General features: G+C 37.7%; 1 protein-coding gene and 1 pseudogene across 1 annotated transcript in view; one reads left to right on the forward strand and one right to left on the reverse strand.

The window, feature by feature from the left end:
• Positions 1–18,118, forward strand: part of GLG1 (golgi glycoprotein 1) — a 149,003-nt gene that overhangs the window by 22,592 nt on the left and 108,293 nt on the right. The gene's annotated exons all lie outside the window — the stretch shown is intronic.
• Positions 3,880–4,646, reverse strand: LOC112915665 (proteasome subunit alpha type-2 pseudogene; annotated as a pseudogene).

The following is an 18,118-nucleotide window of genomic DNA, read 5'->3' on the forward strand; positions in this document are numbered from 1 at the left end:
ACAAATAATGTTTAGTAAGCCTGGATGACCTCTAGGAAGGTAGATCAGAAATGACTTAAATGCCATTCTGGAGGTCCAGAATATTTGGGAAAAGGACAATAAGTAGTTACTCTAAAGAAGAATTGTAGCTTCAGGTATGCAAAATGTCAGGATTACTAAGAGTGAACATTCTGGGGACACTTGGTTGGCTCAGTGGTTGAGTGTCTACCTCCAGCTCAGGGCATGATCCTGGAATCCCAAGATCGAATCCCACATCGGGCTCCCTGCATGGAGCCTGCTTCTCCTCCCTCTGCTTATGTCTCTACCTGTCTCTCTGTCTCTCGTGAATAAATAAATAAAATCTTAAAAACAAAAAGTGAACATTCTGGATTTAACTAGAAGTTTTTCACACCTGATCTTAGCAAAAAAGCCAAGAAATGACAGAAGTTTGTCACTACATTGTGTAATACCTGAAGTTTATCAGTATGTCACCTGATTTTGTTTTTTGTTTTTTTATATATATATTTTATTTATTTATTCACAAGAGACAGCGAGAGAGGCAGAGGCAGAGGGGAGAAGCAGGCTCCATGCAGGGAGCCCAATGTGGGACTCCATCCGAGGACTCCAGGATCACACCCTGGGCTGAAGGCAGGCACTAAGACAGGCGCTAAACCACTGAGTCACCCAGGGATCCCCATCTGATTTTGTTTCTTTGTAGAACACCTGACTTCTTGGGCTCTTGAGTATATGTGCTTGCTTGCAGCAACACAATGTTGCATTCCCAGTTCCTAGACCAGTGCCTCTTACATGCTCAATAAATCCTTAGTGGAAAAACAAAGTAATTTTTTTTACTGGCTGTGAGTAATTGGAAAATTATTTTCTCTGCCACTAATGCAAACAAGGAGTATCTTGTTTTGTATAGTTTGTTTTCAAACTTGACATCTATCCTGTTTTTTGTTTGTTTAGAGAGAGAGTGTGTATGTGAGTGTGAGTGAGGGTGGGGGCAGAAGGAGGTAGAAAGAGAGATTACTAAACAGGCTCCATGCTCATCGCAGAGCCTGCCACAGGGCTCAATCTCAAAACCTAAGATCATGACCTGAGCTGAAATCAAGAGTCTGATAACGACTGAGTACCCAAGTGCCCCTATTTTATTTATTTGTTTGTTTGTTTTTTATTTTATTTATTTTCTCCCTATTTGTTTTATTGTCGTACCAGCAGCGTACAAGTTCAAGAACAACCTAAAACTATGCCATCCATTTTTCCCCATTTTTTTTATAGTGGTAAAATACATACAAATAGAATTTAGCGTTTTAACTATTTTTAAGTGTTCAATTCAGAATAGACTAAATACATTCACATTGTTATTAAGCTATCAATCACTGCCGTCTGTCTTCAGAACTTTTAATCATCCCTAACTGAAACTCCCTAACTCCCCATTCTGCCTCCCTCCAGCCTCTGGCAACCACCGTTCTTTATGTCTCTGAATTTTACTCCTGTAGTGCCTCTTATAAGTAGAATCATAGAATATTTGTCCTTTTGTGTCTGGCCTATTTCTCTTAGTGTTAATGTCTTTAAGGTTCATCCATGTTTGGCATGTATCAGAATTTCCTTATTTTTTAAGGCTGAGTAATCATTACATTTTTACAACACCTATTGTTTATCCATTCATCTATTAAACACTTTGTGTTGCTTCTGCCTTTTGGCTATTGTGAATTATATTGCTAGGAACATGTGTGTAGTAGTATCTGAGACCTTGCTTTCAGTTCCTTTGGATATATAGTCAGAATTGGAATTGCTAGATCATAAGGTAATTTTATTTTTATTTTTTTGATGAATGGGCATACTGTTTTCCATAGTAATGGCACCATTTTACATTACCACCAGCAGTGCACAGAGTTCTAATTTCTCCACACCCTCTCCAACACTTGTTATTTTCCGTTTTCTTTTCTTTTTTTTTTTTTTAAATAACCATTCTAATGGATGTGAAGCGATATCTTACTGTGGTTTAGATTTGCATTTCCCTAATGATTAGTTTTGTCAGGCATTTTCATGTGTTTATTGGCCATCTGTATACCTTTTTTGGAGAATTGTTTATTCAGGTACTTTCCTCATTATTAGTTGGGTTTTTCGTTATTGAGTTGTAGGAGTTTGTTATGTGTCCTGGATATTAACCTCTTATCACATAAATGATTTGCAAGTATTTTCTCTCATCCCACAGGTTGCCTTTTCACTCTGTTGATTGTATACTTTGATGCACAGAAGTTCTTTATTTTGATGTAATCCGGTTTATCTGTTTTTGTTGTTGTGTGTGCTTTTGGTGTCATAGCCAAGAAATCATTGACAAATTCAGTGTTATAAACTTTGCCTGTCCTCTATTCTAAGAGTTTGCAGTTTTAGCTCTTTACATTTAGGTCTTGGATCCATTTTGAGTTAAATTTTGTACTTGCTATAGGGTAAGTGTACAGCTTTATTCTTTTGCATGAGGATATCCAGTTTTTCTAATACCATTTGTTGGAAATTCTGTCCTTTCCCCATTGAATGGTCTTGCCATCTTTGTTTAAAGTCATTTGATCATATATGCTAAAGTTTATTTCTGGGCTCTTTACTCTGTTCCATTGGTCTGTGTGTCTTTATGCTGGCACCACAGTTTTAACTATTGTAGCTTTGTAATTAGTTTTGAAATCAATAAATGTAAGAGAGCTCAAACTTTGTTCAAGATTGTTTTGGGGCGGCCCCGGTGGCTCAGCGGTTTAGCGCCACCTCTGGTCCAAGGCGTGATCCTGGAGACCTGGGATCAAGTCCCGCGTCGGGCTCCCTGCATGGAGCCTGCTTCTCCCTCTGCCTGTGTCTCTGCCTCTCTCTCTCTCTCTGTTTCTCTCTGTCTCTATGAATAAATAAATAAAAATAAAAAAAAAAGATTGTTTTGACTATTCAGGGTCCCTTGAGATTCTATATGAATTTTTGGATGGATTTTTCAAAAAGCATTACTTAGATTTTAATAGGGATTGCATTTAATTGTAAATCTTTTTGGTGGTATTGGCAATATTGTCTTCCAACCCATGTACATGGGATGTCTTCCCACTTATCTGTGTCTTTACTTTCTTTCCAGAATGTTTCATGGTTTTCAATGTACAAGTCTTTCTCCTCTTTGGTTAAATTTATTCCTATGTGTTTTTTTTTCTTCTTTTCCTTATGTGTTTTTTTAATGTTATTGTAAATGAAATTGTTTACTTAGTTTCCTTTTAAAATCATTCATTCCCCTGAGTTTTTGACCTCAAGCTTGACCACACCTAGCCTGGAGCAATTGTCAGTTACAATTCCTATGTTCCTCTGGATGCTGGCTCCAGCGATGGTTTTCTTCTCCTGGGTTTTAGCATCCAGTAAGCTGTGATTCTCCGTATTTGCCTGTCTCTCCAATTTTTGGCCAAGAGTTTGCCCTATGACTTGAGTTCTCTTCTGGATCTAAGAAGAGTTAATTTATAGTTAGTTCATCTTTTCTTGTTGTGAGGATGGGAGTGATGGGAGTGATGGTTTCTTTTTGTTGTTATTGTTTTGGTTTTTTGGGGGAGGGGTTTAACAGTTTATTATGATTTATAAGTATCATTTTAAAAACATCAGTCCATTAAATCATGTAGAGGGATCCCTGGGTGGTGCAGCAGTTTAGCGCCTGCCTTTGGCCCAGGGCGCGATCCTGGAGACCCGAGATCGAATCCCACGTCGGGCTCCCGGTGCATGGAGCCTGCTTCTCCCTCTGCCTATGTCTCTGCCTCTCTCTCTCTCTGTGACTATCATAAATAAATAAAATAAAATAAAATAAAATAAAATAAAATAAAATAAAATAAAATAAGTAAAAAAAAATCATGTGGAAATAAGTATGCAAAAAGTCTGCAAAACAAAACATACTTTAAACATGTTTAAGTAGAGGGATTATCTGAAATTCCAGATTTTTCAGTCACTTGGTTATTATGCTATGGCAGCCAAGTAATCCTTAACTTCAGTCGGAGTGAGCCTTCTGAATCCAGCTTCATTGCAGATTCCAACCTCTATGTTGTCTTCTGTCATTTGCCCTTCAAAGCTTTCCTTTAGGGTTAATATGGCTGTATGAATGGCATCTTCAAGTTCCAGGTGTTCATTATATCTTTTCTCAAGGAAAGTCTTCCCATTCACGTAGTTCTTTCCCATTGCTGTGGCTTTCCAGGCAAAGTAAGCTCCAGATGGATCTGACTGAAATAAGTGAGGTCGCCCCTCATTCCAACCACAAATTAGTAGGGAAACTCCAAATGGATGAACACCACCTGATTGAATGTATTCTTGCATCACTGAAGCTACTCTCTGTACCAGCTGAGCTGTAGGAATGGGTTCTTGGTAAACAAGATAGTATTGCTGAGCAAGTTTTTGAGCTCTGTGCACAAGCACTCTGTAATCTGGGCCCATGCCACTATACACCAGGCCTATGTGCTTGGTAATTGGTTCTACTTTGTGGACACTTCACTCATCATACAGAATAGGTTTCTGTTTCTTCTCAGTTGCTAATACCACACCATTTGCAGCTTTAATTCCCACTGAAGGGGCTCCTCCAGCTACAGCAGCCAAAGTATTCAATCTGGACAAGTTTACCAGATGGGCTGAATGTAGTCAGCGAAAAGCTGTAACCGTGCTCCGCCATCTTTACCTGGAGTCGGGAGTGATGGTTTCAAAGCACTTTATATATTGGCCCAGAAGCCAGAAGTTTTCTAGGCTCTCTTACACTTTTCTAGTTCTAGCCCTGCAATCACTCACTTCTCCAAGGAATTTTCTTTCCTTTTAGTGGAGAATGATATTTAGAAGCCAAGATTCAGGTGCTAGGTGTGCTCATTGCTTCTGAAGTTATTGCTTCAGCAGGCAAAGCAAGAAAAGTGTTGTGTGTGTGTTTGTATTTACATAAATACATTCGTATGTACATATACATATCCATATGTGTGTATATACACATAGGCATCTAATCATATCTGTATATATAGACACACATGTTAAAAAGTGATTTTTTTTTCATATCAATGCCTCTGATACCACAGGATTCATTCTAGCTTTCTCCTTTTCCACGTTTATAATTTCCTTCTGTCACATAATAGGATATTAGGAAAACGTGGTTCCTGTTATCAAGTTATTTATTTATTTGCTGAATCTGTAATAGACTTAAAATAATTTTAGAATGCTAAGCTATGCCATTGTGAGAAAACAAACCTCCTGGGATTCAGTATTTGTTTACAGCTCTTTTTGTCATTGGACTGAGTATATATAGTCAGAATACTGTTTTCATGAACCTTTTTTTTTTTTTTAAGATTTATTTATTTATGATAGACATAGAGAGAGAGAGAGAGAGAGAGAGAGAGAGAGAGAGGCAGAGACACAGGAGGAGGGGGAAGCAGGCTCCATGCCGGGAGCCCGATGTGGGACTCGATCTCGGGACTCCAGGATCGTGCCCTGGGCCAAAGGCCGGCGCTAAACCGCTGAACCACCCAGGGATCCCCTTCATGAACCTTTATTTTATTTTATTTTTTTAAATTTATTTATTTATGATAGTCACACACACAGAGAGAGGCAGAGACACAGGCAGAGGGAGAAGCAGGCTCCATGCACCGGGAGCCCGATGTGGGATTCGATCCCGGGCCTCCAGGATCGCGCCCTGGGCCAAAGGCAGGCGCCAAACCGCTGTGCCACCCAGGGATCCCCCCCCCCCCTTTTTTTTTTTGAACCTTTAAAGTTATCTCCCTCCTCTTTACTTCTCTGTTCTTCATGATTATGCTCATTTGAAATATAGTTAGGTTAATTTTCTTTCCTTCCCCTTCCCTTTCTCTCCTCTCTTTCGTCTTCCCTTCCCTTTTGGGAGAGAGGGAGCAGGGGCAGAAGGAGAGGGAGAGAGAATTTTAAACAGGCTTCACACTCAGCACAGAGCCTGATGCAGAGCTCCATCCATCTCATGACCCTGAGATCACAACCTGAGCCGAAATCAAGGGTGGGGCACTTAACAGACTGAACCACCCAGGCACTCTTTTTTTTTTTTTTTTTCTTTTAGTTGCATTTTTGCCACCCCTCAGTCTTACTTTAAAAACTTTGAGTCAGTAAAAATAACATGGTTTTAGGGGCACTTGGATGGCTCAGTTGGTTAAGCATCTGCCTTTTGGCAGATCAGGTCATGATCTCAGGGTTCTGGGATTGAGCCCCACATCTCAGGCTCCCTGCTCAGTGGGGAGTCTACTTCTCCCTCTCCCTCTGCCCTTCCCCCTTCTCTCTCTCTCCCTTTTTATCAAATAAATTTTTTAAAAAATCTTAAAAAAAAAACATTCTGAATTGCCTTCCTGCTATGCCTTTTATCCCATTCCCATCCCTCCATTCATTGCTGCACATTCTCAGGGTAGCCAGTCTGTTTATAATTTATACTTTGTTTATGTACAAGTGAGCAGATACATGTGTACTTTCTTGTTTTTCCTTCATTCTTACCCAAAAGTTAGCATAGTTGATCTCTTTTGCACTTTGCATTTTTTTTTGCACTTTGCATTTTTTCATTTAACATTATATCTTGGAAATCACTTTAAATCAATTCATAGAGATCTTCCATTGTTTATTCAGCCACTTTCCTATACATGAGTATAAAAGTTATTTCCCATATTTCACAGTTAAGAACAATTCTACCCTGAAATGCCCTGTATTTAACGTATTTTTATATTGTTGGAAGTACTGTTTCCAGAAGTGCCATTTTGTTGGCTTTTGTTACTACAGCATCAGAATATAAGTTCCAAGGCAAATTAAAATTTTTTGACGTTTTGTACAATTTATTGCTCACAAGCAGTTAATTTTTCAAAATCCTATTAATAGATGACTCCCAAATACTGCTACTGGGTGATGTAAACTGGCTGAAAAATTTCATTATCTGAATTGCTTTAGAAGCTAAACATGCAGAAAATTTGAACCAGGAAGACTCTCCTATCTCAGGAAGTTATGTTCAAGTTCATAAACTCACTTTAAGTCACAAAACATTATATACTATTTCATAGTTATTTTTCTTAATTAGTTCTTAGTTGTGATTTTTGAGGAAAGATTGTCATGTGTATCTCTGCAAGTAATATGAAGTACATATTACAAGTACATACTTGTTAGAAAAAAATCTAGACATATATTCACAAGACTTAAAGTTTCAAAAATCGGTGCTTGATTTAAAAAACAAAACCATCACAGCATTTATTGTTAATATGGCTTTGTTTCTCAAGGACTTTTCTGTGTTGAACTGTTGCTTTTCTTTTACCCAACTCTTAGATCTCCGTTATTCAGATAGGCCTAGAAAAGCCTCACTGGGATTTTTTTTTTTTATCTGTACTAAGAGCAATGTTTTCAATTTAGTTCTTTGATTTAGCATCTTTAGTAGCCTTTCATTTAGGTCTGTGTTTTTAAAAAATAGTGCAGCATTAGCTTCAGCTATTTTGGAAGTGTTATGCTAATACCTTTACATAAAGATCTCTTGAGTTTTTAAAATAGTTCATGCATTTAATTTCTCAAATCATGGTATGTTATTAGTACTCAACTAATACTGGGGCAGCCTTGAACCCTCTGATTCAGGATCCCAAAGCATTTATGGGGATTATTAAGAGCTAACTCTTAACATAGAACTTTCAGGACCAGAATACATTTACCTATTTTTAACTAGTTAAATATTACTTAAATGCCTTGTAAGATGAAAAATTGTTTCAAAGGTCTTTTCTTAAATCTTATTCTAACTGGAGGACTCAAGATAATCTATGTAAATGGTATTTGGGAAGAATTTAAGAAAACAAAACCAAACTGTTATCTCTAGACTAGGTAATTTTTTTGTACTGAACCATAACACAGCAGAATAGGAATACAAGTTCAGAAAATGCTCACATATTCGCATAGACACCATACATCCTGGCAGGCATATGATTATTGGAGTAATACATACATAGTTTTAATACATGGTTGTAGAAGTCAGAGTGCTACCAGGTTTATAATAGAAAATGGTAATTTATTTTAGCACTTCCCATTTTTAGCTCTTTTAGCTCTTTATTCTTGCATTTATTTAATTTTTAAGTAGAATACTTATGCTGTCTTTTGGTTTTGTAAAAATATTACACATTATTGATTTCTTACAAATGATTTACATTTAGTCCTTATAAAACACACTTCACAGTATTTACTCTGAAATTGAACTTCATAGAGCAAGAAATCCTACAAAGCTAAAGCAACATCTTTTGTATTAGTGCTGCCCAGTTTGTACTTGATTATAAAAGAAAAAATAAATTCATTGGTGAGTTTTATATAAATGATGTAGACTCTGCTTCTCCACAGACAGTATTCAGACAAGTCTGTAGCTGTAGCATATGGCATTAATTGGCTGACTTCTGCAGAAAGCTTTTACCTACTTTAATGAGATCAATTTTGGTCCATTTCCTTTTTGTCTCTGATTCATCAATCATGAATCATCAACATACTCATATAAGTAAACAGTTTTTTTAAAGAGAGATCAAACTCGTTGCTACTTAGATCTGATTGGTTAAAAAAACAAAAGCAAACAAAAAAACCAACCTAAAAGTTGTGTTTTATTCATTCTTTCTGTTTTAACAGAGAACAGGGAACAAATCTAAGTTCTTGCTATAAGAATGTTTTGGTGTGAAGTCAGAATACTTAGAGTATGACATGTGATTCCCTTAGTTTGGTATTTTACAATTTTCATCATTGTATTTGAGATTCTTATTACAGATTACAGTGTATGAGCTGTGTTTATTTTGCACTGCTGGACAAGTAAACTTAACTTTGCAAACAAAGGTCTTTGTTAGAAAACATTTCTAGAGGGACACCTGGGTGGCTGAGCGTCTGCCTTCCACCCAGGGCGTGATCCTGGAGTCCCGGGATCCAGTCCCGCATCCGGCTCCCTGCATAGGGCCTGCTTCTCTGTCTGCCTATGTCTCTGCCTCTCTCTCTGTGTCTCTCATGAATAAATAAATAACATTTTAAAGAAAAAAAAACGTTTCTAGAGTCTACCTTTGGGGATTTCCTTTGTGATTCAATTTATCAGAATAGATTTACTTAAAATTTGTGTGAATGGTAGTTTTTAAATTGGGAAATATTTTCATCTACATAGAAACAGCTATGGGTATAGTTTGACAGATTTTTCTGAATTGGTATTCAATTTTTAAAATTTCTTTTAATAACTCTTGAAAACATCATTTATATAAAACTCACCAATGAATATATTCTTCCTTTTATAAGCAAATACATACTGGGCAGCCCTAATACAAAAGTTGTTGTGTTAGCCTTGGCATTTTCCTGATTTTAGAGACTCATTTCTCTTTTTTGATGTTTATCAGAGCCTGTATGTATAGGCTTTGCTATTTGCAAAGTGAATAGGAAAATCCTCTGAAAGTTATTTTTTGTGCATTTTTATTGAAGCCCAGGGTTGTGCAGGGTTGGGTCCTATGTATAGAGTATGATAGAAGTCATTAGAAAAAATGATTTGACCTCAATAAGATCTCAGTGTCTATTTTCCTGAATTAGAATTGGTTTCTCCGAGAAGTAAAAATACGAAATAGTTCTTCAGCCACTCATTTAGGTTCCTATGCATAAATAAACAGAAACTTGTGAAAGATTAGATTTTTTAAAAAAGATTTTATTTATTCACGAGAGACACAGAGAGGGGGAGGGGCAGAGAGAGGCAGAGGCATAGGCAGAGGGAGAAGCAGGCTCCTTGCAGGGAGCCTGATGAGGGATTCGATCCCAAGGACCCCAGGATTATGCCATGAGCCAAAGGCAGATGCTCAACCACTGAGCCATCCAGGCATCCCCAAAATTATATTTTTAAATGAAGAGAATAAAAAGAGTAAAATTTTTCTTCCCTAAGCTTAATTGATATTTTTGGCTTAGCAGTTCTTGTTAAAACATTTTGGAAACCTGTTAAATTAAAATCTGGAATAGATCTGTTCTCATTTCCTCAGCATCCCTCTTTTATGAAGCACCCATTTATGCCCATTTATATCTTAGACTAGAAATTGGCAATTTATAGCCCATGGGCCAAACCCAGCTCATCAGCTCACAGCCTGTTTTTTTTTTTTTTTTTATGTTTTTGGAGGGAAGAATGGTTTTTACATTTTATATTAATTAATTAAATTAATTAAGATTTTATTTATTTATTCATGAGAGACACACACACACAGAGAGAGAGAAAGAGAGAGAGGCAGAGACACAGGCAGAGGAGAAGCAGGCTCCATGAAGGGACCCCGATGTGGGACCCGATCCCGGGACTCCAGGATCACGCCCTGGGCCAAAGGCAGGTGCCAAACCGCTGAGACACCCAGGGATCCCTGGTTTTTACATTTTAAAAGATTGTTAGGAGAAGACACAGAGATTGCAGAGATTGTAGAGATTGTGGGTGGCCCACAAAAACTAACAGTAATTATATGTTCCTTTATAGAACAAATTTAATATGTAATGTATAATGTACATACAGTTCTTTTTAATGGTTTACAATCCATGCAAATTAGAAAAATGTTTTGCTATAATCTCTTTACATAATCCTGCATTTATTATAGGAATTCACTGAATTTGTCAATTTGTATTTTGGTATGGACTTTCATTAATCAGGGCCAAATGTGTATGCACGACACTGCAGACTTTCATTAAATTAGTTAGGCTTTTGAGAGACAGAAAATGTGCATGGTGCACAAGTAAACTTAGCATACTTGTTTAATCTTTTGGGAGAATGTGTGCATTTTTGTGATACTACTTTAGGGATGGTGATGAATTTGAATATTGCTATTTCTCCATTGAGGTAACATTTTCTCTTTGATACCTTTGTCTACTGCATAGAGAGTTATTTCCTTGAAGCTGTATTTTGATATTTTTTAAAAGATTTTATTTATTTATATATAAAGACACAGAGAGAGAATGAGAGGCAGAGACACAGGCAGAGGGAGAAGCAGGCTCCATGCAGAGAGCCTGACGTGGGACTCGATCCGGGGTCTCCAGGATCACGCCCTTGGCTGCAGGCGGCGCTAAACCGCTGCGCCACCGGGGCTGGCCGGCTGAGAGTTTTAATACAGTAGACAGCTTCTGGCAAAAATCCCATGGTCACCTGGTTATAATGCTTTGTTATTTATCATATTTTATTGACTGTAAAGTGTACTTTTTATTTTTCACCTTAACATCTTGAAATCAGGATCCATCTTAAATTCCATGACATAGTTATGATTGGCAGAGTTTTTTCCTCCAGTGATAGATGAAATAATGGTGCATCTTAAAATCAATAAGGTATGGCTTGTATATTTTACTCATTGATAATATCTCTTAGTTGCTTCGTTTTCTTATTCCTTATGTTAATTCCACCCCTTCTTAATTTGCTATTAGGCCATAATTCATTATTTTGGAAATCTTTCATCATTTAAGGGTTTGCTTTGAGAGTTATTTTAGTTCTGAGATTGGTGTATTGATTTAGATCAAAGCACCATCAACCATATCTAGTCAACAGAACAATTTAGGAAAATGAACAGTTAACATAGAGTGTTTTGAATAGCATACTATTCTGATCTGTTACTGGTAGCAGATGGCCTGGGGCTGGTCTTAATATTAGCTACTATTTTGCTAAAGAGACTGTAGAAGAACATTAACTAGAAAACCTTTTTAGCTTTAGCCTTAGCTAAGACTTTCTTGAATGCTTGCAACTGGGAACATCTTATAGTAATACCTGTTGATGGAAAATAATTAGGGGATCCCCAGGTGGCTCAGCGGTTTAGCACCTGCCTTCGGCCCAGGTGTGGTCTTGGAGTCCTGGGATCGAGTCCCACATCGAGTCCCACATCGGGCTCCCTGCAAGGAGCCTGCTTCTCCCTCTGCCTCTGTCTCTACCTCTCTGTGTGTGTCTCTCATGAATAAATAACTAAAATAAAATAAAAAAATTAACACAGTAATTGTTTTAAGACCTTAAGTATCTCCTAATGTGAGCCCCTTTGTATTAACAGAGAGAGTATGTTTTTAAAATCTTATTTCAAAAGAAAAATCAGAAGTCAATAATTCAAAAAAAGGCAAGCCAAATAGCAGTGGAAAGAAAGTCGGAATTAATACCAACTTTAAATATACAGGCATTACATTTTTTAATTTAAGTTAGTGATTCAAGCTGTAGTTGCAACCTGGGGTAATTTTAAACTATCAGTACCTGGATATCTCAGGTAAATTAAATCAGAATGTCTCTGAGTGGTTGCTGACATTGAAATTTTTTAGTTATTGTATTACAAAAGCAGCTGGTAGTGAATTTTTTTCATTCTATTATTACTGTATTACAAAAGCATTATTTTTATAGATTTACCCATGTACTTAGCCCCTTCTTTGCTCCTCATGCCTTCTTGCATCTTTGATCTTCCATCTGGGACCACTTTCGCTCTGCCTACAGTACATTCTTCAGACTTTCCTTTAGTGAGGGTCTCCTGGTGGCCAGCTGTCAGGTTTTGTTTGTCTGGAAAGGTCTTTATTCTACCCTGTTCTTAAAAGATATTTTTGTTATGTCTAGGTATCAATTATCTTTTTCTGGGTAACAGACCATCCCAAAGTCAGTGACTCAAAAACAACAACTGGTTCCCCATGTATCTGTAGGTTAGCAGTTTGGGCAGGGCTCAATGAGATGTCTTGTCTCTGGTCTACATCGTATCAGCTCAGCTTTATTCATCTGTAGTCACTTGTCAGGTCAGCTGGGGGCTGGGCAGTCATATGTCTGCTGTTCTGCTGTAGAAATGGCAAGTTCCAATGCACAAGCATTTTTCAAGCTCATATTTGCTGATGTCAGAGCAAAGGAGAGCAAGACCAGTGGCCAAGATTCCAAAGAGTGGAGGAATTAAGACTCCATTTCTCAATGGGAAGGGTGGCGATGTCATATTTAAAGGAGTGTGGAGTGTGTGTAAAGAAATGGGAGAGATTTATGGCTTTAAAAAAATCTATTACAGTATATAGAATTTTAGGTTGGAATATTTTTTCTTGTTAGCACACTTTCTTCTTTCCACTGTCTTTTGACTTTCACTGTTGTGCTATTGAGCAGTCAGTTCCTGTAGCTTCTTTTCAGATATTCTTTGTGTTTTCTCATTCATTATAATTTGTCTAGGTGTGAATTTCCTTTTATTTGGCTTTATTGAATTTCTTTTGATTTAGTGTCTTTCATCCATTCTGGAAAATTCTTAGCCATTATCTGCCTCTGTCCCACTCTTTCTGTTCTTCTTTTAGAACTTCACTTAACAGAAAACTTCTTTTTCTTGCTGTTTTCCTATGTTTGTTTATTTCTGTGAGGGTTTTATTATATATAGAGTGGGGAGAGGGCTCAGTCTTTGGCAGCTGGTTTCCTCTTGGCAGCCAGGACTTCACTCAGTTCCTGTTTGCTTTCTCTTGGCATGGATGTATGTCCCCACTTTTCTTGATGATGTTGAGGGCATACTTGTCCTTGGAGATTCGAACAGCTCTAAGGTAGTCTCCTTGTATGAGGCAAAGCCACATAACTCTCCGATCATGTCCCTTAGGAATTTGGTATGCAGGTGAGGTGTTCATGGTTGTGGCTGTGCCTCAGCTGGCTCATGTTTTGGGTTGTGTGGCACTTCTTGAGGCCTGTGGCCATGGATCATCACAGAACTATGGTGGCTGTTCTTCAACCGCTGCTGCAGTGTAAGGAAGGCTTACATTAATTGTAATGTAATACATTACATTAATTAATTTCCACTTCTTGCTACATTCTGAATAATTTCTTTTGACTTACCTTCTAGTTTACGAATTTGTTCTTCTATTATATCCAGCTGCTTAACTCTACTTTTTTTTTTTTTTTTTTTAAGAATTTGAGAGAGAGCACAAGTTAGGGGAGGGAGTAGAGAGAGAGGGACAAGCAGACTCCCTCCTGAGGAGGGCTTGATCCCAGGACCTCGAGACCATGGCCTGAGCTAAAGGCAGTTGCTTAGCTGACTGAGCCACCTAGGCATCCCTCTTTGCTACTCTTTTTAAAACTAAATTACTGGGACTCCTGGGTTGCTCAGCAGTTGAGCATCTGTCTGCCTTTGGCTCAGGGCATGATCCTGGGATCATGTCCCACATTGGGCTTCCTACATGAAACCTGCTTCTCTCTCTGCCTATGTCTCTATCCCTTCCTCTGTGTCTTTCATGAATAAACAAAATCTTAAAAAAAAAACAACTAAATTACTGTAGTTCATCATTTTTTCCCTTTTTTATTAAAATATAATTTACATGCAGTAAAATTCACTTTCGTGTGTGCGTGTGCATGCAATCTTGTGTTTTAATGCATGCATAGATTCATTGTCTATATATCTATGCGTTTGCCAACATCACACTTTTTTTTAAAGATTTTATTTATTGAGAGCACACATATGTGAATGGGGGAGGGGCAGAGGAAGAGGAAGAGAGAATCTCAAGCAGACTTCATGTGGAGTTCAGAGCCCAATGCAGGGCTCCATCTCAAAACACTGAGATCATGACCAGGGCTGAAATCAAGAGTCAGATGCTGGGGATCCCTGGGTGGCTTGCGGTTTGCCACCTGCCTTTGGCCCAGGGTGCGATCCTGGAGACTGGGGATTAAGTCCCGTGTCGGACTCCTTGCATGGAGCCTGCTTCTCCCTCTGCCTGTGTCTCTGCCTCTCTCTCTCTCATGAATAAATAAAATAAAATCTTTAAAAAAAAAAAGCAGCACAAGTAATGATAAACTGGAATCTGTTAGAGATGTATTTGAAATCTGAGATCAGGGACACTTGGGTAGCTCAGTGGTTGAGTGTGTCTGCCTTTGGCTCAGGTCGTGATCCTAGGATCCTGGGATTGAATCCTGCATTGGGCTCCCCCAGCAAGGAGGAGCCCAATGCAATCCTGCTTCTCCTTCTGCCTGTCTCTGCCTCCTCTCTCTGTGCGTGTCTCTCTCATGAATAAGTAAATAAAATCTTTAAGAAAAAAATCTGAGGTCAGTATTTACAAGATGGATGTGTTCTGGGTTTGTCATTGACAGCTGATAAATAGCTAGCTATTTATACTTCAGCTGATAAATAGCTAGCTATGTATACTTTCAAACCTAGGAAAATATAGAATAACTATTTGAGTGTACTGTGTTAAAAGAATATTAAGATTTCTAGTAAAGTTTTCTGCTTTTACAGTATTCTGCCCTAAATTCTTCATAAAGTATTTAATATAAAAATAGTAAATAATCATTTACTTAATATTTTTCCTAGTATTCTGAAGGTTAAGTATAGCAATTAGGATTGTTCTGTTATCTCTGTCAAATAGTTCTGTTAACTGAAATTTTTTAAGATATGTTTGTCTTTCTGTTCTCATTCAACATGTCTTATTTTGTAGTATGTTTATTTTTACTGTATGTCACTCATTGTCTTTTGGGAAATTATTTGTAGGAATGATTTGGTGCCTAAGATAAAAGTGCTGTTTTTCAGAAAAGGATTTTTATTTGCTTCTGTCAGGCAGTTCTGACCCCTGCCAGTCCAGGACCACCTTAAGTCATTTTCATAGTCTTGAGGTTTTCTGAAATGGCCAGACAATGCAAATCTGTGGAAGGGATGGTTTACTTGTAGTTTTTCCTAAAAGTGTAGCCTTTTGAGATTCCAACTTAAAGGAAGAACATCTCTTATTAGACTTTCCACCTTGGGAAGATCTTTGTTTCTGCCCACATAGCCCTTCAAAAAAGGAGGCCCCATTTTGATCAGTTTAGCAAGACTCTTCAAGGCAAAAATAGATTTTGAGTTCTCCTGTTTTTGGGTATCCCCCTTTCAGCATTGGCTTGACAATATCTATAATATTGTTGTTAGCTGTTAGTTGCTTTTAAGATTTTTTAATCTTTCACCATTTTTAGTTGATTATAATTTGAGGGTCATGCCAAATACAACCCACCATTACAAGAAATGGATTACCATGTCTTTTTTTTTTTTAAAGCTTCCCTATTAGTTTACATGTATACTAGATTTAGGATACTATTGATTAAGCAAATAGAAGATATGTGTAGAACTATAAGAATTAAATATGTGGGGAGTCACATTTTAGGAGCGAGAGTCCAAGAGTCCTTAAAACCATTGAGTGAATACCTACCATTTACCTCATCGTAGATGGAACTGGGGGTTTATTATGCTGAGTGAAATGTTAATCAGAGAAAGACAATTATATGATTTCATTCATATGTGTAATATAAGAAATAAGAATAAATTGAAGGGGACCATAAGGAAGGAGGGGAAACAATGGGGAAAAATCAGAGAGGAAGACAAATCATGAGAGACTCTTAATTTTGGGAAACAAACTGAGGGTTGCTGAAGGGGGGAGGTGAGTGGCAGGATGGGATACCTGAGTGATGGGCGTTAAAGAGGGCATGTGATGTGATGAGCATTGAGTGTAATACTATATGATGGCAAATTGAATTTGAATTTTAAAAGTTTAAAAAATCATTTGGTATAATGTTCATTTCAGTTTATTTTATTTATTTTTTTAAAGATTTTATTTATTTATTCATGAGAGACACAGAGAAGGAGAGGCAGAGACACAGGCAGAGGGAGGAACAGGCTCAAGGCAGGGAGCCCCATGCAGGAATCGATCCCAGGTCTCCAGGATCACGCCCCAGGCCAAAGGCAGGCGCCAAACCGCTCAGCCACGCAGGGATCCCTCATTTCAGTTTAAACACACACATCAGACAAAAACTTGATTTTCTTCAGTTAATAAAAGGATGAAACCAAATATTTTTGTTATCTTTGGGGCTTTTGAGTTGGACAGATATATTTGTGGTTGTGCTTACCAGTATGGAAAATTGAGGCTTGGTATGAAAAAAAAAAAAAAAGAGTACCAAAACCCTTATTAATGGCTGCTATAGTGCCTGGATGACAGAATATGACCCACCCCATACTCATGAGTTGTGACATGTCTAGTGGAAATGTAAGGTTCTACTTTTTTTTAAAAAAAGATCTATTTATTTAAGAGAGAGAGTGCACGTGTGCATGTACACACAGTAGGGGGGGAGGGGCAGAGGCAAAGGGAGAAAGAATCTTAGGCAGACTCCATGCAGAGGACAGAGTCCGCATGAGGTTTAATCTAATGACCCTGAGATCACGACCTGAACCAAAACTGAGAGTCAGACGCTTAACTGACTGTGACACCAAGGCACCCCTAAGGTTCGACTCATATTAACCTTATTTTGAAGGAAGCTTACTCTAGTAATTTTTTCTTTTATTTATCTATATTTATTTTAGAGTTCAAGGTTGTTTTTTACAATGAGCTATTTTTCTAAATTACCTTATATGTAGCAAAGCAATTGTAATTTGACATTCTCCAGTCTAAATTGACAGGTGAGATGTGAAAGGATGTCATCTAATTATTTTGTTTCCTAAAGACTTTTTCCCTTCCACTAAAAACAAACAGGTCTTTCATACCCAGTTATTTTCTGTTACATTTACACACTGGTATAGCCAGGGAAATGACAAGTTTTTTCTAAACACTTAACAAGGAGCTTTGCTTGCTACTCCTCTTTAAGAATGTGGTTTTTGGGTGCTTGGGTGGCTCAGTGGTTGAGCATCTGCCTTTGGCTCAGGTCGTGATCCTGGGGTCCTGGGATTGAGTCCCACATCAGCCTCCCTATAGGGAGTCTGCTCCTCCCTCTGCCTGTGTCTCTGCCTCTCTCTATGTGTGTCTCTCGTGAATAAATAAATAAAATCTTTTAAAAAATAGAATGTGGTTTATTATGTTGCTCTTGACTATACAAGCTAGGAATTAAGGTATTTAAGTATTATAGGAAGGTCAGGTATTTTAGTAATTTATAGTAGGCTGTTGCTATGATTCTTGGCTTTGGTAGTCTCAAATTAGATGTCTTTTCTTGAGCAGCAAAATAAATGGTTTAGAGCAGTGTGTCAAAGACATGGCAGAAAGTAAATCAAATTGGTGTGAATAGAAGCTTAAGAGCAGGAATTTATGTTCACAGTTATATTGAATCTTGCAATTGACAAAGGCAAAAGAAGAAATTAATTAATGTAGTTGTGCCATAAGGAGTGAAATTTTTGCCCTTTATGTGATTTGACAACTCTGTGTGCCTTGTAACATGTTTTAGTTTATTATGCATTAAAGTCAATACTGATGTTTACATTTT

The sequence above is a fragment of the Vulpes vulpes genome, chromosome 12 (assembly GCF_048418805.1).
Source record: "Vulpes vulpes isolate BD-2025 chromosome 12, VulVul3, whole genome shotgun sequence".
In the NCBI taxonomy this organism is placed as follows: Eukaryota; Metazoa; Chordata; class Mammalia; order Carnivora; family Canidae; genus Vulpes; species Vulpes vulpes.